Source organism: Haemaphysalis longicornis, unplaced genomic scaffold (assembly GCF_048455015.1).
Source record: "Haemaphysalis longicornis isolate Haplotype H1 unplaced genomic scaffold, Haemaphysalis longicornis Haplotype H1 scaffold_5, whole genome shotgun sequence".
In the NCBI taxonomy this organism is placed as follows: domain Eukaryota; kingdom Metazoa; phylum Arthropoda; class Arachnida; order Ixodida; family Ixodidae; genus Haemaphysalis; species Haemaphysalis longicornis.
In genome coordinates, this window is record NW_027526385.1 from 124396618 (window position 1) to 124420349 (window position 23732).

A 23732-nucleotide genomic window follows, 5' to 3' on the forward strand; every position below is an offset into this window, starting at 1 on the left:
ACGCGAACCCTTGGGAGTGCGCTACCAACTCTCACACGAAAAGTTCTTTTGGACAAATAACTAGCAAGAATATTCATCATGTTCCCTGAGACACCAAATGACTTCAGGTCACTGAGGATCCCGTAGCGCCAGCCGGTGCCATATGCCTTCTCAAGGTCAAAAACACATTTGTGCAAAACTGTTTGTGAATGAAAGCGTCCTTTATGTATGATTCAAGGGCGACAAGTTGGTCATTTCTAGATCGCCCCGCCCTGAAGCCTGCCTGGCAGCCCTCCAGAAGACCGTTGTTTTCAAGAAAGTACACAAGTCTCCTGTTTATCATCTTCTCGAGGAGCTTGCACAGGCAGCTTCTAAGGGCGATGGGCCGATAGCTAGCGGGAGAGGAAGGGTGGTTTCCTTCCTTCAGGAAAGCCACTACAATGGCCTCTCTCCAAGAGCGAGGAATGTGCCCCGAAAGCCATACGTATAGATGTAGAAGTGTTTCAAGGGTGTCTGAGTGTAGGTGTTGTATTTTATTTCTTTATGTGCATACCTACTTCGCCCGTTGGGCATTATAGTAGGGGGGACAAATAATCGATATAAAATACAACATTGCACACTCTTTGAAAGGTTGAAGAAAGAAAAAAAAAACAATTGTAAGAAAACGTACAAGGTTTGCGTTAGTAAGCCACACACTGCAGGCCGTAAGTACAATACTAATCACACATGAGGTACATTCTGAGGGAGCACATGAGACAGCATTAAAAACAAATATCGGCCAGGTAACAAGATACATTCATTTACACAGCACGCTGGCTAACATTGCAAAGCATAAATATCGGCCAGGTAACAAGATACATTCATTTACACAGCACGCTGGCCAACAATGCAATGCATAAATATCAAAGAAAGTTTCAAGTGGCGAGTACATTTTTATCCATAAATATATTCTTGAAGGGCAGTGGGGAACGTCACATCAGAAGCAACTTCGATTAGTTCAGGAGGCAGCAGGTTCCAATCGCGTATTGTACGGGGAAAAAAGGAGTTTTGGTATGTGGTTGTGCGCGCGCACATTTCTTTTATCTTGAGTAAGTGGTCGCGGCGCCCGGATATGTATGTTGGTGATTGTAGATAAGTCTCTTTGTTTAGTGGTGTGCGATTGAAGACGGCATCTCGAAGGAAAGAGAGGCGGGAAACAACACGGCGCAGTGAAAGATCTTCCAAACATATGTGCCGTTTTATTTCTGTGACACTGCTTTGGAATGAGTAAATGCCGGTTACGAATCGGGCTGCGCGTTTCTGTATCCTTTCTAAGCTATTGACAAGAATTTTTGTGTGCGGGTCCCACACAACGGACGCGTATTCCAGAATCGGGCGAACGTTGCTTAGGTAAAGTGTTCTCTTGACATCTATTGGCGCGTGCTTAAAGTTCCCTTTAATGAAATTTAGTACTCGTCCTGCTTTTAAAGTGATGCTTTGAACGTGACGATTCCATGTCAGATCGGCGGAAAACGTGACACCTAGGTATTTTGCTTCGCTTGTTTCTGATAATGTGGAGCCGTTCAAACAGTACTGTGTACCGATTGGTTGACGCTTGCGCGTGAAGCAAATATGCTTGCATTTTGAGATGTTCAGGGACATAAGCCACCTGTCACACCATGAAGAAATTTTATTTAGGTCTGTCTGTAATGCTACTCGGTCAGAGTCGTTATTAATTTCTCTGTAAAGGACACAATCGTCTGCGTACAGCCGGATTTTCGAAGTGATTCCTGTGCCAATGTCATTTATATATATAAGAAATAAAAGTGGACCTAAGACGGAACCCTGCAGAACGCCAGAAGATACGCATGCATATTCTGATTCTGCGCCATTAATTACTACTCTTTGTAAACGACCTGTCAAATAGTTTTTGAGCCAAAAAAGGATGTTATCTGGTAAACCAAGAAGTGAAAGCTTATGGAGTAAGAGAACATGAGACACTTTGTCAAACGCTTTCTGGAAATCTAATAGTATGCAGTCTGTTCGTAAACCTTTATCAAATGATGTAAATATGTCATGGGTAAATTCCACTAACTGAGTTACGCATGAATGACCAGCTCTAAACCCGTGTTGGTAAGGAACAAAGAAACTGTTGTTTTGAAGGTGGGTAAAGATGTTAGTGTAAATTATGTGCTCCAGGGTTTTGCAGCACACAGATGTTAAAGATATGGGTCTATAGTTCATGACACTGTCTCGGGGCCCACTTTTATGAATCGGAACAATGTCGCCCATCTTCCAGTCTTCAGGTAATTCTGAGGTTTCAAGAGATTTGTGATACAGTACTTCTAAATACTTTGAGATGGCATGTGCGCAGGATTTCAAAACAAGATTGGGTATCCTATCTGGACCTGGTGCCGAGTGTGGTTTTAATTTTTGGAGAAGGTTGACTATTCCAGAGTAGTGAATAGCAATATCCGGCATATCATCAAGTGCGTTGCTCAAGAAGACTGGAAGATGTTGAGGTACTAGCGTGGAATACACTGAGACAAAGTAATCATTAAAACAGCTTGAGTTATCTCTATCATTGGTAACAGCTGCACTATTGTGGATTAACGGAGGGATACCAACATCATCTTTGATGTTAGATTTCACCAGTTTCCAGAGTTCCTTTGGATTTTCTTTAATTCTAGAACCAAGAGAGTCAAAATACCGCTTTTTTCCTTCTGTGATTTTGACCTTGATTTCGGAACCAAGCTGTCGAAGCTTAGAAAGTTGCAGTGGACCGGGATTTTTTCTATACCGTTTGAATATACGATTCCTCTTATTAAGTAGAACCTTAATGGGTTTATCAAACCAAGGTTTATTTTTTCGGTGTTTCGCAGAAAGAAGCTTAGAGGGGATATGCAAGTCAATGAGCTTTAAAAGTTGCTCTTTAAACAGCAGCCATAACTCAGAGACAGATACAGTGCTGCTTTGTTCTGAGAAACTATCGAAGCTTGACTCAAGCGCTTCAGAAATACGAGAGTAATTTCCACTATCAAAGAAATAAACTTTCCTGGATTTCGGAGGCGGTATGTACGGTTTGGAAGCAACGAGACGGGCAACCACTGCATCATGGTCGCTTATTCCGGGAACTATGGAAACAGATTGAAGCAACGAAGGAGAGTTTGATATCAGAAGATCTAAGGTGGAAGCGGCATTGCTATGACGCCGTGTTGGTTCCTCCACGAATTGATAAAGACCATGTGTTGCAAAAAGATCGTAAAAAGCCAACGACAGGGATGAGCGCGAAGGAAGTACTGGAAGTTTGTTAATCCACTGCGCATCCGGCATATTAAAGTCACCACCGACGAGAAAGTAATCAGTTGAAACCGTAAGTAGTATTTGAGAGAGGGTATTAAAGGTATGGCTGCTGTTGTCATTAGGCGGACGGTAAAATGCTCCAACTGTAAGCTGTTTGTTTTGTTCGAGAACAACTTTACACCAAACAGATTCACAGCTGTTAGCCTCAAAGTTGACTACGAAACTTGGCAAGCTGTGCTTGACCAGAACAAAAACGCCCCCACCGTGCGTATTCCGGTCTTTGCGATAGGCCACATATTCCGCACGAAATACTTCAGAGCTGGAAATCGATTCATCCAACCAAGATTCAGACCCGATAACAATGTCAGGGCCAAAAGATGATACGAGCCCTGTTAACTCGTCGGTTTTGTTCTTAACGCTTCGGCAATTGATAAGCATAATGTTTACAAGTGAAGGACGGCATGGCTCATACTTAATAAGGCTGCATCGAGGAACGCTGACGGTATCGCTAACTGCAGTAACAGGGATTGCTCGACTCCGTTTCAAGTTCACTTTTTTTGCAGCACGACAACATCCGTATCAGCGTAGTAAAGGAAGTCTCGTCCGTCCATACGAAGCTTATCATGCCTTAATTTATAGGAGGAAGAGCGAGCCTTTGCAAATTCGGTAAGTTTCCTGCGGGCTAAGCGCACTGAACGAGAGAAGTCTTCCCTGATGGAAATGTCACTGGACTTCAGCTTCGGACCCGCCCCCAACACCGCATCTTTATCTTTGAATCTAACAAAGCGAACTATTATGGGGCGGTTTTTATCTTCACTGTAAGAGCCCAGTCTATGCGCTCGATCAATATTCAGTGGGTCAAGCGATACACCTAGCTTAGTAGAGCAGAACGCAACAACGGTTTCTTCGGCTTGTTTCTAGGTTTCGGACGGGTTATCCTCAAAACCAAAAAAGAGAAGGTTGTTCCTTCGTAGCCTATTTTCGGAATCATCCGTGGAAGCTTTCAAAGCAGCTATTTCTGCAGACGGGGCTTTGGAATCGGCCGAAGAGTTGCTGGACTGCGAGCGAGCTTGTTCTAGAAGATTGACACGTTCAGTCAAGCTCTTCACTTTTTCGTCAGTGGCGAATTGTCTAGTCCGTATGTCCGCTAAATCCGACAAAATTCTTTCTTGACCTGACGCGAGCCTGGTGAGCATCTGCATGACAGCAGAGATATCTCCGGCGTCGATCGGCGTACTAGATTCCTGAATGCTATCAGGGCCTGGGTTCGACTCCACGTCGCCTGATAGGACTAGCAACAATTCTGACAATGCAACATGGCACACCGCGGACGTACAACGGTTAACAAACCAAAATAGCCAGTCTCTGGTGTCACTGCGGCACAACCAGTTAAAGTCGTGGGGGCACGACACCGCCACAAGAAAACGATTGTCGCTCCTAAATTCTTTAGAAAGTTTGCAGTAACCAACCTGGAATGTCAGGAGCGGCCTCAACATACTGCGGGTTGCGGCGTCGTGCCCCGGACTTTTGGCGGCTCTCCGGAGTTTAAGTAGGCCCGTGGAATCCGCTGTCGTCACGGAGCTCGGAAGCCAAGAGGGGCTGGTCAGCGGAGGCAGGTGCACGGGTGGAGGAGGCGAGGTGCTGCGTTTCCGAGCGTCGGCAGGCAACCGCACGGAAGGGAGGCGCTCGGCAGGGGCGAGCACGAACGGGGCAGGTTGGAGTGCGGGCATGCCCGCGGGCAGCCAGCACGCCAGGACCTGGAATGTCAGGAGCGGCGTCAACATACTGCGGGTTGCGGCGTCGTGCCCCGGACTTTTGGCGGCTCTCCGGAGTTTAAGTAGGCCCGTGGAATCCGCTGTCGTCACGGAGCTCGGAAGCCAAGAGGGGCTGGTCAGCGGAGGCAGGTGCACGGGTGGAGGAGGTGAGGTGCTGCGTTTCCGAGCGTCGGCAGGCAACCGCACGGAAGGGAGGCGCTCGGCAGGGGCGAGCACGAACGGGACAGGTTGGAGTGCGGGCATGCCCGCGGGCAGCCAGCACGCCAGGACCTGGAATGTCAGGAGCGGCGTCAACATACTGCGGGTTGCGGCGTCGTGCCCCAGACTTTTGGCGGCTCTCCGGAGTTTAAGTAGGCCCGTGGAATCCGCTGTCGTCACGGAGCTCGGAAGCCAAGAGGGGCTGGTCAGCGGAGGCAGGTGCACGGGTGGAGGAGGCGAGGTGCTGCGTTTCCGAGCGTCGGCAGGCAGCCGCACGGAAGGGAGACGCTCGGCAGGGGCGAGCACGAACGGGGCAGGTTGGAGTGCGGGCATGCCCGCGGGCAGCCAGCACGCCAGGACCTGGAATGTCAGGAGCGGCGTCAACATATTGCGGGTTGCGGCGTCGTGCCCCAGACTTTTGGCGGCTCTCCGGAGTTTAAGTAGGCCCGTGCAATCCGCTGTCGTCACGGAGCTCGGAAGCCAAGAGGGGCTGGTCAGCGGAGGCAGGTGCACGGGTGGAGGAGGCGAGGTGCTGCGTTTCCGAGCGTCGGCAGGCAGCCGCACGGAAGGGAGACGCTCGGCAGGGGCGAGCACGAACGGGGCAGGTTGGAGTGCGGGCATGCCCGCGGGCAGCCAGCACGCCAGGACCTGGAATGTCAGGAGCGGCGTCAACATACTGCGGGTTGCGGCGTCGTGCCCCAGACTTTTGGCGGCTCTCCGGAGTTTAAGTAGGCCCGTGGAATCCGCTGTCGTCACGGAGCTCGGAAGCCAAGAGGGGCTGGTCAGCGGAGGCAGGTGCACGGGTGGAGGAGGCGAGGTGCTGCGTTTCCGAGCGTCGGCAGGCAGCCGCACGGAAGGGAGACGCTCGGCAGGGGCGAGCACGAACGGGGCAGGTTGGAGTGCGGGCATGCCCGCGGGCAGCCAGCACGCCAGGACCTGGAATGTCAGGAGCGGCGTCAACATACTGCGGGTTGCGGCGTCGTCGGCACCTTTTGTCGGCACCTGGAGATGAAAGCTTTCATGTTGCCAGGGCTGCCTTCAGCTCATGAATTGAGAAAGGAGAATTGTAAGTGTGCGACTTGTTGCTATCACGCAGTCACTTCTTCTCCGCAGATGTTTTGTGTTTCATGAAAGTGTTTGTGTAGTGTGCTGAACTGGACACGTGTTCGAAGTGTTGTGCAAGTGTCTTAGCCTTGTCTTCCAGTGTGTCCCCTGTTGTACTAACCAGGGGTAGGCTGTGTGTCTGTTGTCCTTTGAGCTTATGTATGTGTGTGCAGACTTTGTGTGTGTCTGTCTACGAGTTTATGGATGTCAAGAAGGAGTGCAACTCTCTCGTTTTGCCCCACGGCGCACACGTTTTCCAAACGCCTTGGCCCGTTTGAACAAGAGGATGTTACTCGACGTGGAGTACCGAAGAAGGATACCCCACACCTTGTTCTGGGCCTCTCGCGCCCGCCTACAGTCCTCATTCCACCACGGCCTCCGCTGGTTGCGCGGGGTACCAGAGGCGGGGGAATGGACTTTTCGCCGGCGTCTAGGATGTGCGCCGTGAGCAGTTGGGTAGCTTCTTCAACGTGTAGGTGTCCTATGGACGTGTGGTGTAGTTTGGATGTCTCTGTAAATGTATTTCAGTTAGCTATTGCTTCGTTGACCCTGTTGTGGGAAGATGGACTGCATGGGTCTTTACCTATGTATGTTAGTGAGGCGGGGAAGTGGTCACTGCCATATGGGTCAGTGCCTACACCCCACTCGAGAAGAGGAAAAAGAAATGTGGAGCCAACAGCCAAGTCAAGACATGAGTGTGTGTTGTGTCCTATACCAACGTATGTGGGCTTATTTTTGTTGAACAGGCATGCTCTTTAAGATGTAAGGAATTTCTGTATCAGGGGACCTCGGGCATCCATGCGTGAAGAGCCCAAAGAGAGTTGTGCGCATTAAGGACGCCTGTTAGGTTATATGATTCGGGCAGCTGGTCAACCAGCGTCTCGAAGTCAGAGCTAGAAAGCACAAAATCAGGACAAAGGTATATGGGGCATACCGGTATCAACCTATTAGAAATTATTGTGCGCATTGCTACAGCCTCAAGAATGGTGTTCAGAGTGATAGGGTGGCATGCTAGGGATTTCCTGTCTATTATGGCTACACCACCCAAAGAGTGTGTGCAGCCAACCCAAACCTTTCTGAATACCATAAAGCTATTTAAGAAATTTCATTGATTGGAATTCAAATGTGTTTCTTGGACACACATTAAACTTGGCTGATTAGCATGCAGAATCTCACACACATCGTCAAGATTATTCAGAATGCCTCTGCAGTTCCATTGAACAATATTTTCTCTTCCCATTATTATGTGTTCAGAACTACTGGAGTGTGATTATTTATGTAGGGTCTTTCGGGGCTTGTACTCTTGGAAGGGGTTTTTCTGCCTTCTCTACTGACCTGGACGTCGCAGCCCATTCCTTCCGCTGCGATGAAAGCCGGAAGGGCTCGACATCCATGTCGTCATCTGAAGGCAAGGGGATGCCCAGCGGACTGGGCCCCCTTGACGTGGTACCCTTTCGGGTATTCTTTGCCTGCGCTGCCAGTGCCGATGGCGTCGGGAGCACCACAGATGGCACAGGCAGTGAGGCGGGGAAGTGAGCCGCTGCGACTGCCTCCGTCTCCATCTCCGTGCCCTAGCATGTGCCTTAGGCCGGTGGAGAGGAAGCAGTGGATGCAGCGGCATCCCCAACAGACGTTGTTGCCACCACAGCCGCTGCTGGGTGAGCGAGCGGTGCAGAGGCTGGTTGGCCTGCCCGGGGCAACCCTGGGGGGGTGGGGGGGTGGGGGGCGGGACCAAGTCCGACTTGCGGTACTGGGTCCCCGCCGAAACAAGACGCCGCTCCGCACCCCGGCGAGCTGCGTCGGCGTAACTCCCCAGGGTAAAAGAGGGGAACCTCTTTCCCGCCTCCGGGAAGGTGATGTTTTCCGTGACTTTGACGTTGATGATTTTCGTTTCAATTTTGAATGTCTCGCAGGCTCGCGAATGCGCGCCGTGAGGTCCTTGGCAATGCACACAAAGCAATTGATTAGAGGGACAATTATCAGACTGATGACCTTGTTGCGCGCACTTGGCGGAGGTTAGTTGGCCCGACACGAGCGCTGGGACTTGTAACAGCGCCGGGGATTCGGGATGTACGCTGGAACAGTGCACCGGATGAATCCTGCATTGATATGGTCTGGAAGAGTTGAACGGTCGAAAGTGAGATTGATGTGCCTGGTAGGTATTTCCTTGTTAACTCGCAATATGGATATCCGCCTGACTGCCGTCACACTCTGATTTCTCAGGCCTTCTAGAAAATCGGGTTCCGTCTCGTTTGCCAGATCTGACTCTGAGATTACGCCCTGTGAGCTGTTGAGGCTACGGTGGCGCGTGAACGTGATGCCAAGATCGGAAATACGGGTCTGGCTCAGGATATTTGTGGCCTGTTGTTGGGTGGTGACTTCTACCAGCAACTCTCCAGTTCTTTGCTTTTTGGCTTTGTAGCGTTTACCGATTATTCCTTCTATGAATTTTGTAATCAGAAACACGGACATTGAGGCAGCTGGCTTGTCTTTTTCAAGGGATTCGATAATCAAGAATCGGGGATAATTATCAAGTTTCGGGAGAGTGAAAGTTGGAAGGGGTGGGTACGTAACATCGGTGCGGCCCCTTTTCAGGGACCGGTCGGGTTTACGGGGGGGTTTCGATTTATTCATGTCGCATTGGAAAAAGTAGGGGACGGGGGTACTTTCTTCTCAAACCTTACCCTAATAGCTTGAGATGTCCCGGAGCTCCCTGCCTGGTGAACAGACAGGAAGCCCATCCGCCGGAGCTTGACCTGGGCTACGACAGCCACCGTTTGAGGTTTCTACCCTTCACTTTAAAACTCATCACCACGGTCGGTTTCAGCGTGAGTATGGCGGGTCGGGGTCCGCGGTATCGCCAGTACTGTCACCAAGATTGCTCAAGGTGCCCCGTGCGGGGCATTTAGGTTGTGGTAGCTGTAGTATACAGAACGTAATATAGTTTATCGACTGGAAATCCCGAAACCCCAGTAACTACGTTCCTTCGCGAAGGGTGATTTCCTATATAACCTAACAATTCCTTATGGTATGTTCCACAAACACACCTAGACGACTACCGAAAACTGAGTAGCGAAAATGAAACTTTAAGGTTTGGAAATGTATCAAAGTTTATTTTTTGCTTTTTTGGGTGTTTTGAAAGATCTTTTGTACCTTTTTACTCCTTTTCGCACATTATGCAGGGCTGAGAGACACGGTTATTGGCCGTTTAAATACAAAGAAAACTTATTATTGGGCTGATAATTTGTTTTGGGAAGCGCTTGTAGTATTTTGTGTGGAATGTAAAATACCGCTACAAACTCCTACTTCACTGGTTCCCGGGAATATAACCTGAATATTACCTAATATAACCCGAAACAAAATATTGCCCAGATTTTAGGCATTTAATAAAGTGCAGCAGGGTAGAAGCAAAAGCCGGAAATTTATTATACCTGATGCCGACTTTTACTTAGTGTACGCTTAGGACTTTCTCAGCATACGTGGTTGTTTCGTGCAGCCTTGACATTACCATGGTCTGTAAGCTTGTCTATGCGCCGTGAAGATTATAGTTCTACAAAGACCACCACGTATTAGGGGCTTTGCAATCATCGATGAGTAGTGGCCGTCGACGGGTCAGTACCCTAAGCAAAACAGACAGTGGCGTTTTCTGTCTCGAAATGTAAAACCAATAAAATTGTGGTTGAAGACGTGTTGAAGGCATAGAACACTCCCACCTTCCCTAGCCGTGGGCACCTCCACTGGGGCTTCGAGGCTGGTGTTGAACATTCTAAATTGAGTAGATAACTCAAAAGCTAGCTTGCTGGAGACAGAAATAATGTTGCAAATTTCAATATGATAGTCGAAGTGATTTTCGGGGCGTTTTTGTCCTCGATGATATTTTTGTGTATATTAGTACAGTTTTGTTTGTCCACAAAGCAGATCCTTCACATGCAAGTACCACTGCTCCTGAGCTGTTGCCATAAATCTGCTCAGTGGTTTCGGCCCGTCAAAATCGACCCGACAAAGAAAGCTTTCGCTTCAGTATGAGCAGCCATGACATTTTACCACTATACGTTTGATTTTAAAGCTAGCGTGGCATTCCATTTATTTTGCTTGCATTTGTGTCCTTTCATAAAAATCCGAATGCACTGTAGAGTTTCTTCGAAACAACATCTGCCTGCCTTTCTTGTACCGCTGTTCAGACAAGTAGGAAATATTTAGGCGCTCCGTTTTTCTAACATGGTCTCACTTGGTGTCTCAGCTTCGACACGTTCTCACAAATGAAAAGAAATATTTTAACACAAACGACAGACCAAGCGATCTGCTTACATTCAGAAACTTTACACTTGCGTGGCTCTTTTTAGCAAACCTTCTGTGGCGGCTATGTCCACATTTGTCGCACTCGCGACAAAAATGTTTTCTTAGAAGGCCAGCTTACAAGGACTATGCTCACTGCTAAAGCAAAATCGCAATTCCCATTGCGTTGGAACAGAGGCTCTCCTCCTGAAAACAGATTGATTTATAAAGCCACAACAAAAGCAAACGCATATCGCCGTTCCCGTCTATATCATTGTGAACTTCGGATAATATGGGGCACTGCGTCACGTAGTGTTCACCTAATAAGAGCAAAAGCATGTGCCTGTATTCTGTGTTTTAAGAATGACCGCTGCCAACGCGGAACAGAGAAAATGTTTCGAACCTTTTAGCTGCAATTTGTGTGACCACTGTGTCATGCGCCTGAAAGCTTTTCTGGTCATCGGCTTTTGAAGATCTTTAAAGGACAGATAATATTTTGGGTTGTGTTTGAAATATTACACAGCAAAATACCGAAAATTAGGAAGCTTTTAAGTACGACAAATACAACACTTTATTGGTCCTGACATTCATGCACCGGAATGACGAGATAATTTTTATGTAACCCTTTATTCTTCCCACGCAAAATATAAACATACCTAGGCATCTAAATTGATCAATTTCCAAAAATGTTTTTCTTAGAAATGTTTTTGTTCGTAGTACGCACGATGCTCATACAGGTCAATTCGTTTCTCACTTCAACGACAGAAGAACTTACCTTGGACGCAACGGATGCCGTCACGAATCGGGCGGACATAATTCTCTGCCAGCAGCGCCAACTTCACACAAGGGACGGAAACGGATCCACTCCGGACCCCGAAGCAACCACCGTGAAACAAATTGCAAAGTTATTAATTTAGGCCAGATGGCTCTCTTGTATTTATAACAATTATCTTGACTTTCTTCGACAGAAACATGTTTCATCAGCAAAGAACAATTTCAGATTTTACTAGCAACCTTGTTATGTGTGTTTCGGAAAAAAATATTCACTTATGAGATTATTGATTTCATAGGCGTGTATTTCAAGGTATCTAAAATTATTTTAAATGTTATTAACAATACTTGTTGAATGAATCCGGCAAGTATACGTGTTAAATTCCTGTTTAAAAATTGCTGCCACAAAATTTTCATCGGGCCTCAGCTGTACCGAATTTATAAAATATAAATCGGATATTTGCGATTATGCAAAACGCTTTCCACGGGGGGGGGGGGTGTTCTCATCAGTTATTTTTTTCTAACAGAATATTTAGCGCACACACTGCTCCTCCTCTCTATGGTTATGATTGCCAAAACGTTGTCTGGCCTTACTATTGTGGTGGTTTCTTTTACCACAACCATAGGCAGCGCATTGTAGGGAATGTTCGCGGGAGCATGAAAAAGAAACATCACCGTCTCTTGCAGATCCTTGGCGGTTTCGGTATGAATAAAGCAAATTGGAGGAGCGGGCACTTTGATATAAATATTTGCACTTTAACTGTGGCGATGTAGGGAGTGGAAATGACAGCAGATGGAACACCAGCGTAGCAGAAGGTTTACTCAGAGACGGGTCTAGAAGTCGAAGGCTAATAAGTAAAGGAAGGGACGAAATAACAAATTCTATAGAATAAGAACGCACTCGGGCCGCAAAGGATGGTAGCGGTTGTATTTGAATAGGAGAGGCTTTTGTACTGCACGGAATCTAAACTACCTGGCGAGGATAATGATGATGATGATGACAATATTATACCATGTACACTTGAAAATGTTGTTGTTCTCGTTAATGGTGTTACCGTCAAACAAAAAGATTATAGAAACCTGTTTATTTCAGACCCCTACTGAGAGCCTCGGTTAAATTTTTTTTATTGTGGCTGTATTGATAATTGGAACAAATGCTATTTTAAGTTAGAAAATACATGTGGCTGCCGCTTTTTTTGTAATGAGATTTTCCAATATATTCGCACCAGTTAATGGGCATAGTGGCACAGATTTGCCTACAGTATTACCAAGTTACCGGTATGTTGCTCACGGTTCTGTAATAAGATTTAATCTGTGCGAGACCACCAACTTTGATCTGCAAGTTGGTGGTCTATCGACGTTTTTTTGTAAGCTTTTAAAGGTACTTTTTATTTTGGCCTGTATAAAATGCAAGTGGCATGCGGGAACGCCGCGGCGTGACACTCAGCTTAAAATTGCGCTTTCATGTCGTATGATATGTTGCACTTTTGTGTGATGCGTTGCCCTTTTATGTAACTTCGACGGGTAATAATTGGTTAACGCAAGGCGTGCGTGCTGGCGCTGGCCATGCCGACAGGCAAAAATTAAAGCTGTGTAACCGAAAGCCTAACGATGGAACTGCATATACGACATAAAACGACACGACAGTAATGTGGGTGAGTCGGTTGACGCACATCCGAAAATGCCCCCAGCGAAAACGACAGTACAAACCAAATAGAAGGAAGCACTTCTATTCACTAGTGCTTCATTGACAAAACATAAATTATGAGGCTGGCTTTTCCCATATACCTAATTCTTCCCCACAGGAATTAGTAGCATACAAGACATCATCACTACGCGTTCCGTCTAAGGAGCAGCTACCAGCGGCGTGGGAAGAAAAGGACGTGACACTCGCACACATTAACCGCCACCCCTAAGCAGATAGGAAAGTATTCGACTTTACTCCTCTGCGTTTTTGTCTTGTTCTTGGGTGTCACCTTGGAAGAAATGTTTTGGCAAGAAAAAATTTAGCGACTTTACAATGAGGTTTACGGGCTCAGTATACCGCTGAACTAAACGTTATGGCGGCCAAACGTTAGGTCAAAACGAGGGTAACGGTGTTGTCATCGCACACCTCCAGAGTTTTTTTGTTTAATTTGCAATACATAAAGAGCGTTGTATGCCTGAAGGTTTATTGGGCGGTGATTTCCCGTGTTTTTTTTATTCGAAAATTATACATTACATCCAGTTAACCAGAGATATCCTTCATGGTGGTCAGCGCGAACGAAAACAACACACAAAGAAGAGAATACACGACACAGGCGCTAATAAGTTCCCAATGGTAATCTGTTTTTACGAAGCCAAAATACCTGTTGAGTAAATACCTCAAGGTGAAAGCATCCCTTTGAGGTAGGTTGGCTAACATTTCCGCGAAGCTTTATACGGGCTTGGTCTTACATTCAGAATACTCCTCTTTTACTACGCCTATACAATGCTAGCAGACCCCCTACTTTCATCCCCGCTGGGTTATTCCGAACGGCTTAAGGCACTAATAATTAAACGTCCTTCTCCTCTTTGAAGGAACACATAATATTTTTACATTGTTGCGCAGGCTACTCTACCCTACCTCGGGCAGTCTTCGCGGCGTGACAAGTTTTACCCTGGAGCGCTACAGGTCAAAGCACACCCCCTTCCACAAGCGCACGGCACGGAGCAGCTGCCCGATTGCGGGTAGAGGTTTGCAGCAGGACAGAGATTGGCGAGGAGAGAAAGGAGACGTGCGCGATACCAGTACGCGGGAGGTGGCGAAGGAACATAAGGAGTCCGCCGCTGTAGCGATAAGCGCGTGCCACGAAGGAAGGCCACGAGGCCATGTGCGACACACAACCGTGTGTGATAGAGGGAGACAAACATCCAGCTATGGTCCCTCGTAGAGAGGCGAGGCATAAACAATGTCGTGAGGCGAAAAACAGGAAAAACGCCACTGTTGAGTACAGCTTCGTTACCTTCAAGTCTTACGCATTATTGCGAGCTTCCTTTATTCTTGTCCGGCTTCTTCGTCTTTAGCAAAGAACAAGATATGATGTGTATTTATAAACTTTACCGGATTGTAATCCTGGTATTTATAGACAAATATATCACTACGGCGTTTTCCTTTTCCGCGGCTCATGAGTAACTGGACGGTGACCACTCGACCTTTTTTAGAGGTTACGAGAAATGCAATGGCAATGAAGATTTGGTGTTACAATTTTTGTAAGTGAAAAAATTGTAAAGCCTGAACCGGTTGGTGGTGATGGTCCTGAGGTCAGAAGAAAAGATACGGCTGTAAATGAGAACGGATTAACCTACTGGTGGCGCATATTCGGCATGCATACTCAAATTCTCTTTTAAAAAAATGCTGTTCACACCCGCAATTTTACACCCCACCTTTCGTCACACATTACTTAGAGAATGTCGAACGCCGGATTCATGCATTATTTGTTGAACGAGTACAGAACGTGCATTGTCTGAGCCGCGCAAGTACGCAAAAAAGGGCGACCACGTAAGAGCACTTTCCGTATTTTTTTCGTAAGGGGTTATGGAGAACAAGACGAAATCATCAACTTTGTTACATTTAGGTCGCCGAATAATAATTATTGGCTCCAAGCATTGCAAGGAGCCGAAGCTGCTTCTATGGGTGCACTTACTCCGTTGAACACCCATTGCGTACGTACGTAGGAAACGTGTGTGCAAGTGGGCAACTGCCCCAAGACCAACCATTTGCTTACCGTGCACAGAAAAAAAAAACGCGACGCCTTCCCCGCCACAGTGCCATATGTTTCATCGAAACAAAGAGTGGGGTGATAAATTCTGAACCTTTTTCATCGAGCGCAGCTACGAAACGTTGCCATGCGGAAATTATCGGCATATCCGCTCCACAACTCAACATTAATCGTTTCCCAGTTACAACATAGTGAGGACTGCCTTTGGGTAGTTGGTTGCAATAGAACGTGATTTCTTTTAATTTTTCAGTCACTGCATCCTCAGTAATGCTTTATTATTGCGGTTTGATAAAGAACGTCATGGTCAAATTCTGTGGCCGAGGTTGAATAAGAGGAAAAACTTTGCTGCAGCTCAAGATATTTTTAGAACTCTATTTGTGACATTCTCACGTGGATTTTGAGTTGGAGTATTCTGCTGAGTTTTCCACCACTACGTACAAATAGTCTCAGCCTCTATGGTGTCACTCGCCAAAAAAATGATTTGCAATAGGTCTTTCTTCAAACATAGCCCTATGAGAAAGGGTGCATACAACGCAACAAAAACGGTTGTACGAAAATTCCGCTATTAAAAAAAAACTTTCTAAACTAAAAAACCAAATTAGAGAGCTGGAAAAATATTCCTACCTATTTTTGAGAGAACACTTCCAGCAAAGTAAGCGATTTTTCAAAGCCATGAAAGATTTGAAAAAGTAGAGATTATTTCAAACCGGCGTATTTTTTGTCTTGGCCAATCCTTTCACACCAGGCCTCCAATGTTCAGGACGGGAAAGTGCTTACTTTGACTGTTCAACGCTACTTGATTTCTGTTTAGCATTTTGTGTATTGCCTCCGCTTGAGGATTGTAAATATCAAACCGTTTGTTGTGGTTCTCACCTCAAATCTGTAAAAAGCAACAGGGGAGGTCCTCCATAGTTACCACAGCACAATATGTATTTCACACCGCACGGTGTTCGGTACATTCATAAACTAACAAGTTACGAGTGATTTTGCAACTCGCACCGCGTCTCGTCGGGCATGCTGCACAAAGCATTGTACACAATTTTTAGGACATAGCGTATGGTTCTGCCTGCAAATACGACCTGTAGGAACACCCATTGTAAAAATTCTGCTATGTTGGAGGGAGCGGACACAAACAGAGGCGCAAGAGGAGAACGTCTCAGAAACACAGCTTTAAACAGCATGCTCAGGCAGACAGTTCTGCAAAGCAATTTCGCTACAAGCGCATTAGGCTATTTCAAATGCAGTGCAGAATAATCCACGGGGTACTTTACGCCAAGTGCTGTAGTCGTCGCCCAAAGCGAAAAAAACAAGAGGGCAAATTGAATCCCTGTGGCCATTCTGGAAAAGACAGGTGTGTTCATGTGAAAACATGAATTGAATAGGTGTTTTGTCTAGTAAAAAATACATTATTCAATGTAGTGCTAGTGCCTTTTTTCATTTTTATGTCCCGACCTGCTTTGCTTTTCTTCAACTCTCGCATCTATGATTTTTCGATGCGATGGGAGTGTGATGCGACGGCAGTGTGTTGCCTCTTCTCGAACTCTGACCGCGTATATTTCACGATTTTTCAGATACAACGAAAAACACTCTGTGCGTACCAGTTACATAAAATTTCTAGGAAGAACATTCCGAAGAGGGATGTAGTGTAGGGAGTTGTAGGAAAAGTGTGCGGTATATTTACCGAGAAGATGAAAAAGTGTCTGCTCACGAGGACCTGTACCAAAAAGAAGAAATAGACGCAACAGTTAACACAACAGTTTACACAAATGGTACCCCTTTCGGTGTAGGTTCAAAGACCGCTGTCCACACATCCGCCAGAGCGGCCACCCGGCGGTCAACAACTGAGATGGCAACCCTGGAGGTGATGGCCCGAGGACCACCCATGACGCCGCCGGGAGAAGCTGGCGAATATATGAACAGTCAGCGGCGTCCCGGTGGTGCAGAGAGCAGGCAGCGGGGCTCAATTTCCACGCGCGCCTAAGCTCTTGCGGAGCACTTGAAGAGCTCTGCGTTTAGCGCTTGCGTACGAGTCCCGCCGGTCACAGTCTTCCCACCCGCGGTTTGATTGTAACCGGCAATAATGCAACTGAAGCGATCGGCCCAGGTCTTGTCTTCTGGAACATTCACAACGCCTGTAATCCTCCCAAAACGCACTTGGAGCTCTTGTGGACATTTGCCCACACCGGAATAGAGGGTAACGAGGAGGCCTACACAGCACCTCGAGATGTTGCCGCCATCTAAATTCCTTCTGTTACCCCAAACCATGGTGCGCAGTCTACTCGTGGAAGCAATATTGTATGAGCGAGTATTGCATTGCACCGCCGCCTCCTCCGCTAATATACCCACCAGTCAACCCCTTACTTTCGAAAACAAAATAACGCTTTTGGCGGCCCTTTATACTAATACGCATCCGTTTTGCGCAAACCGGGATCTGCTCCCATCAGCGATATGACACCACTGCGGAAATGTCGACACCATCCGCACCTCAATGTGGGTGTGTCACCAAAATCCCGTGCTATATTGACAACATTGATCAATGCGAGGCGGTGTTGGGCGGCTCGGCCCCGGAATCTCAAATGTCCTTGTGGGAAATACTGCCGAAGTCCCAACTTGGCTGCAATAAGTAATCTTCAGCCGAACCTAAATTACACATTGCAATAAAGTTTCTCTCTCTCATGCCATCGACTATCATAGGACCACAATGTCCTTTTAAGTGCATAGCATGTTAGAATGAGTTTTCGGCGTAGTTAGTTTCTGGTTTCACCATCTAGACACCGCAATCACGTGGTCTAACAGCAATACAGAGACCTCGAGAAGATATCCGCTTGTCCTTCAATTCAGCCTTCCGGCCGAAACTCTGGAGGACACAAGCAAAAAAGGTTTATAGGCGCAGGACCGTTTCAAACACCACGAGTTGCGTACACAACTCATAAGTGCCCCAGTACTCAAAGCAGAAAAATCTTCCACTACCATCGGCAGTCGCGGCTTTTTTTAGCTATAAATGCACGTTGGGTTACTTTTTACGAAAATAGATGGAAAAAAAACTTGCCGCGGATGAAAGAAAGCCGATGCATTTAAAATGGCGCGGAAAAGCAGCAGGTGCGGGTTAAAAACAAGGACTAAAAGAACAGACATGCCAGTTGTGCTGTTCCAGGAAGAAGCTGAAACAATGAATAACGGAGATGACAGCTGTTCCAGGAGACGACGCTCAAGAACTACGATGTAGGATTATTTGAATTACTTGTTTTCAACTTGTTTTCAACTTGGTCTTAAATGAATGACCTCACACTCATAATTTTCATTAGGCAGTATTTTTACCTTTTCTTCGTTACGATTAGTGCGAGAAAAATATAGTAGAGTTCTACTCGTCTACGCTACATCTGGGCGCTCAGACGTTCTGTAATTGACGTTACCGGAGTAATACTGCGCCCGGAAGAGCTTGGCATCTTTCAAGTGCGCCCGAATCTCGACATACGATCGTTTTCAATTTTTGCTTCGAAAAAAAGAAGGACCTTTTTACTAAGAGCCTTTACCAATCACGCATTTGGTCCTATAAACAGTTTCTTGTTGCCCACATGCTTTTATACCCTGTGAATAGCAACTTGTGCTCTCACCATGTTGAAATTTCTTTCGTTGTACTGAGTACGTACCTCTAAAAATTCACAACCCTTCGGGTATATTACCTCTATTCACCAAGAATAATCGAGCTGCGGCTGTAAGTGAGCTCCCTGTTTCTCTTAGATACTGGGGAATAACGAGAAAAACGTCCATGCATTTTTAGGTTTATTAGTTGCATTTTAATTAAAAACTTCTCTAAAAATCTAGGAAAGAAAGATTGATTTAGAGGATGGAAGCAGTAGGTCAATTGTGATTGTATCCGGCATTCCTGACAAATCTACAGGATCTGGAGCAACACGGTGACCGGCGTCATTAAAGAGCGGTTTCAAAATATTTTAGTGTCACTTGCTTGTAGGCCACTCACCATGATGGGAGTGGTAGGCTAAAGCCTAATTGTCCCGTTATTCTTTGTTTTCGAGATTGCGGGAAAAAACAAGCTGTCTTGGAGCAACATAAAAAACTTGTACGAATGCCTCTTTTGGATTTAAACTGAGAATTGCATAGGCACTCTATGAAAGCGTCAACTTATTTGGTACAGCGGGAACGGCCATGTGCACGCCGGAAGGAAAGTCTTTCGTAAACAATATACACTGGGTCAATGACGACGCTTATACGTGGAATGCTGTATCGCGCACACGCAAGGCAGATCCACAATAAAGCCGTGTGTGCCTGAACCTACTCCTGGATAGTGACTACTGCCTTGCCAGCTACACTTGACTTCTTTCCGTTTAGTCGATTTGTTGCTGCTGTGTGACCCACAAGTTGATGTCTTCACGGAAACTTGGCTGAACGAGTTTATTCGCAATGACGAAGTCGTGTGGCCAAAATACTTGTTACACAGGCGAGCTAGAAGGCCAGGTGGTAGCGGCGTATCTCTGATTACAAGAGAAGGTTTTGACGTACAAGGTCTTGACGACATTGATAACCGTGGAAGGCTGGTCGTGAAAGTTTCGCATCTTGTTATTATTTTCCTTTAAGGCGCTGTTTATAAGCCCCGCAAATCTTATGTTCTGAACCCTATTCATTTGTACGTTCCCTAGCTAAAATTGCAGGGCAAAAAGGCGTAATTAACCGGTATTTTCATTATTCCTCTTATCGCTTGGGGGAGGCTTAGGGGTGGTTGTTCCCCTCACTGATGCAAAATGTCAGCTTTCTCTGGTTCTAGAACCAGAAGTGACTGTAAATAGAAGAGAAACTTGAGGTCTACATTTTTTTATTCACTTTTTCGGCCGTGCAACTCCGTCAATTGCGCCGAGTATTTCAGATCCTATGTTTATTTTTTTTCTCGGAACCACAATACGGATAAAAGAGAAATACACTTACAACGAAAGTCATCAAATATTTTCCTTGATGCTCCTTGATGCTCACCTTGATGCTCTCCTCCGGGGTTGCATAAATAATGTGGCAGAATAAAGGCAGCTTTTTCGCAATGGTATTCAGCATTGCAGTGAAACCATCGTACATAAAAATCTTCCGTCAGCGAAGTCAAAGGCTGTAGATTACCAGAAAAATAGTTCCAAATAAACGCAAAATAAAATATAGCAGCTGGCCGATTTTTCCATGCCGGAAGGGAACGAAAAATATTCCGCATAAAAAGAAGTTTAAGTAATCCGCGAGTCGCAATAACGAACATTAACTTTACACAGGACTGAAGAAGTCGCGAATGGTTCCTCCGTACTATTGTCACGGACAAGCGAATGCAATTACTCAAAAGACGTTTATTAGAGGCGAACTTGTGCCCAAAACAAGACAAAAAGAACCAGCGTGGCGTTCCCGTTGCGAAGCACTGTCCAAGTGCGCCCGCGTGATCCTCCAGTTCTTTTTCTTCTCCTAGACATCTCAGCGTGTGCTCACGCGACCCCCTACGCCTCAGAGCGCTCGCGATCCCGCTTCGAGACTAGGAGAGCACGGGCTGGTGCGACTCGATTGCGCCAGTGCATGTGGCAATACTCCCCTCTCCAAAAAGATGCATCGGCTCGATGCCTCGAATATACATAATGCGATAATGGGACAGCCCATTACTAAACACCGGTGGGGGAACAACATGGTCGAAAACTGAAGAAAAAAGATTTTGAAGTTATTATCGTATACAACATAAAAGTGGCAGTAATATGCCAGAAAAAAAGAGACTGGCCTTCACTTGTTCCGCAGAAAAGTAATTACACTGTAAGAAGGCACACATCACCGGCTGCCGGGTGGACTAGCCCGAAAAGTATGGTTTCATTCGCACCACATGAACTATTTTACTTCGCGGTTGGCGCCTGGTTCGCACAGTCCTGTCTGGAATAACCTCGTATTTTATATCGCTGAGACGACGCAGAACCTTTAAATAGCGGTGCAGTAGCTTTTCTGAAAGGCCTGGGCCGCGGATTGGAGTCCAGACCAAGACATGATAGCCTGGACTGTAGTTTACCTCCCGGCGATGCGAGTTATTGCGCGTCGTATCGGCCACTTGCTGGCGGTGGATGTGAAATCGTGCCAGCTGGCGGGCTTCTTCTGCACGCTGGGTGAACAGTTAAGCTCGTGGATGAATTTCCTTGTCACTGTCGCATGGTAGCATCGCGTCCAGCATCGTTCTAGCCTCACGGCCGTAAACTAAGCGAAACGTAGTGAAGCGGGTGGTTTCCTGCGTTGCAGTATTATAGGCGAACGTCACATAGGGTAAAACTTCGTCCCATGTTTTATGCTGGACGTCCACATACATTGAAAGTATGTCCGCAATAGTCTTGTTTAGCCTTTTCGTCAACCCGCTTGTTGGGCGGTGGTAGGCTGTCGTTTTGCGGTGGGTCGTGCGACTTAGTCGGAGGGCATCTTGCATCAGCTTCACCGTGAAGGCTGCTTCCCTGTCCGTGATTACCTTTGATGGGGCTGTGTTGCAGCACAACGTTATGGAGAAAAAAACTCGCTACATCGCTGGCAGTACCTTGAGGTAGCGCTTTTATCAAAGCGTAACGTGTCAAATAGTTTGTTGCCACAACAATTCATTTTTCCCGATGAAGACAGAGGGAAAGATCCTAGTAGGTCCCAGCCTATGTGGTCGAAAGGTGCGGCAGGTGGTGAAATGGGGTGCAAGAAACCCGCAGGTTTTAATGGAAGAGTTTTTCTGCGCTGGCATTGACGGCATGTCTTCATGTACGCTTGACGCTGGCGGCAAGGTTTGACCAATGATATTTCTGGCGAACTCTCTAGTGAGTTCTCTTAAATCCCAGATGACCCGACGTGGTTTAATCGTGGCAGGCAAACAGGACTTCGTCGCGCAGGTCGTTGGGCACAACCACGAGATAGGGTGTGTCACTGTCTTACGTGTTCTTCTTGTAAAGAACGCCGTTCCATAAGCAGAACAAATGCGCTCCTCGCGCAAGGTGTCGCGGTAAGGTGTCATTTCTGCATTCAAGGTGGTCGATAACGGCGCGAAGCTTAGTGTCGCCTCGTTTTCTCGTTGCCATATCGAAGGAGCTTATGGCACACACCAAAGCACTGTCTTCATCAGCGTCCTCAAAGGCTTGTTCTAGAGGCGCCAGGGATAGGCAGTCAGCGTTTTGGTTTTGCGACCAGATTTATAGACGATGGTGAAATCAAAATCCTGTAGTCGAAAACTCAACGAGCAAGGCGGCCTGATGTATCCCTGAGATTTGTTAACCAGCAGAGGGAATGATGGTCCATAATCACTTAATATGGCCTGCCGTAGAGATAGGGCCGAAATTTTGTAAGTGCCCACACGACATCGAGGCACTCCTTTTCGGTTGTGGAGTAGTTTCACTCGGCCCTCGAAAGGGCACGGCTCACGTAAGCTATTACTCTTTCATGGCCTTCTTGCCGTTGCACGACCACAGCACCCAGTCAGATGTTGCTGGCGTCCGTGTGAAGCTCAGTGTCTGCGTCTTCATCAAAATGCGCCAGCATAGGAGCTGACTGCATGCGTCGGCGCAACTTGTTGAAGGCTTCCTGCTGCTGATCTCTCCAACAAAACGGAACGTCGTCTTTTGTCAGCCGGGTAAATGGCTCAGCAATTTTGGATAATCCCTCAATAACCCGGCGTAGTAGGCGAAGAGGCCAAGAAAATGCCGGACAGCCTTTTTATTTCGAGGTGCGGTAAAAGAGGCAACGGCAGCTGTTTTTCTTGATCTGGTCGTATCCCTTCGGCGCTGACGATAGGTCCCAGGAACGTAAGCTTTGTAAATCCAAAGTGGCACTTTTCGGGTTTTAGCGAAAGGCCGCCCTTGCACACTGCCTCGAGCACTTGTCTCAGCCGGGAGAGGTGGTCCTCAAACGTGGTGGAAAATACTACGTCGTCGTCTAAATACACAAGGCATGTCTGCCAATTCAGACCGGTGAGTACTGTGTACATTATTCTTTGAAATGTGGGTGGGGCAGAACAGAGGCCGAAAGGGAGCACCTTAAACTCGTAGAATCCATCCGGCGTGACGAAAGCGGCTTTTTCCTGGTCCTTTTCGTCGACTTCGATCTGCCAGTAGCCACTTCTCAAGTCGATTGACGAAAAGTACTTGGCCCGCCGTTGTCTGTCCAAAGAGTCATCGATGCGTGGTAGGGGATAAACGTTTTTTTTGGTCACACGGTTCAGCTTGTGGTAATCGACGCAAAAGCGTAGAGTCCCGTCTTTTTTTCTTACAGGACAACTGGCGATGACCATTTGGTGTTCGATAACTGAATAACGTAGTCATCAAGCATTTTTTCCACTTGCTCTTGAATAGCTTATCGTTCTTTGTTAGATACGCGATACGGCTGCTGCCGTATGGGTTGCGTATTTGCATGCGTAGTTATGCGGTGTTTTGTCATTTTGGTTCGGCAAACTTTCGATGAGCCAGAGAAGCAGTCTTGAAACTCCAATAACAGTTTTCTTAGCAGGTTCTTCTGATTTTCCGAAAGGTCACGATTGATGTCGATATTTTCGGTTGAATGCACGTATTGGTTTTCTGCATTGGTCACCGTCGCGATTTCTGCTAGCGTGAAACAGTCGGCAACCCGCGTA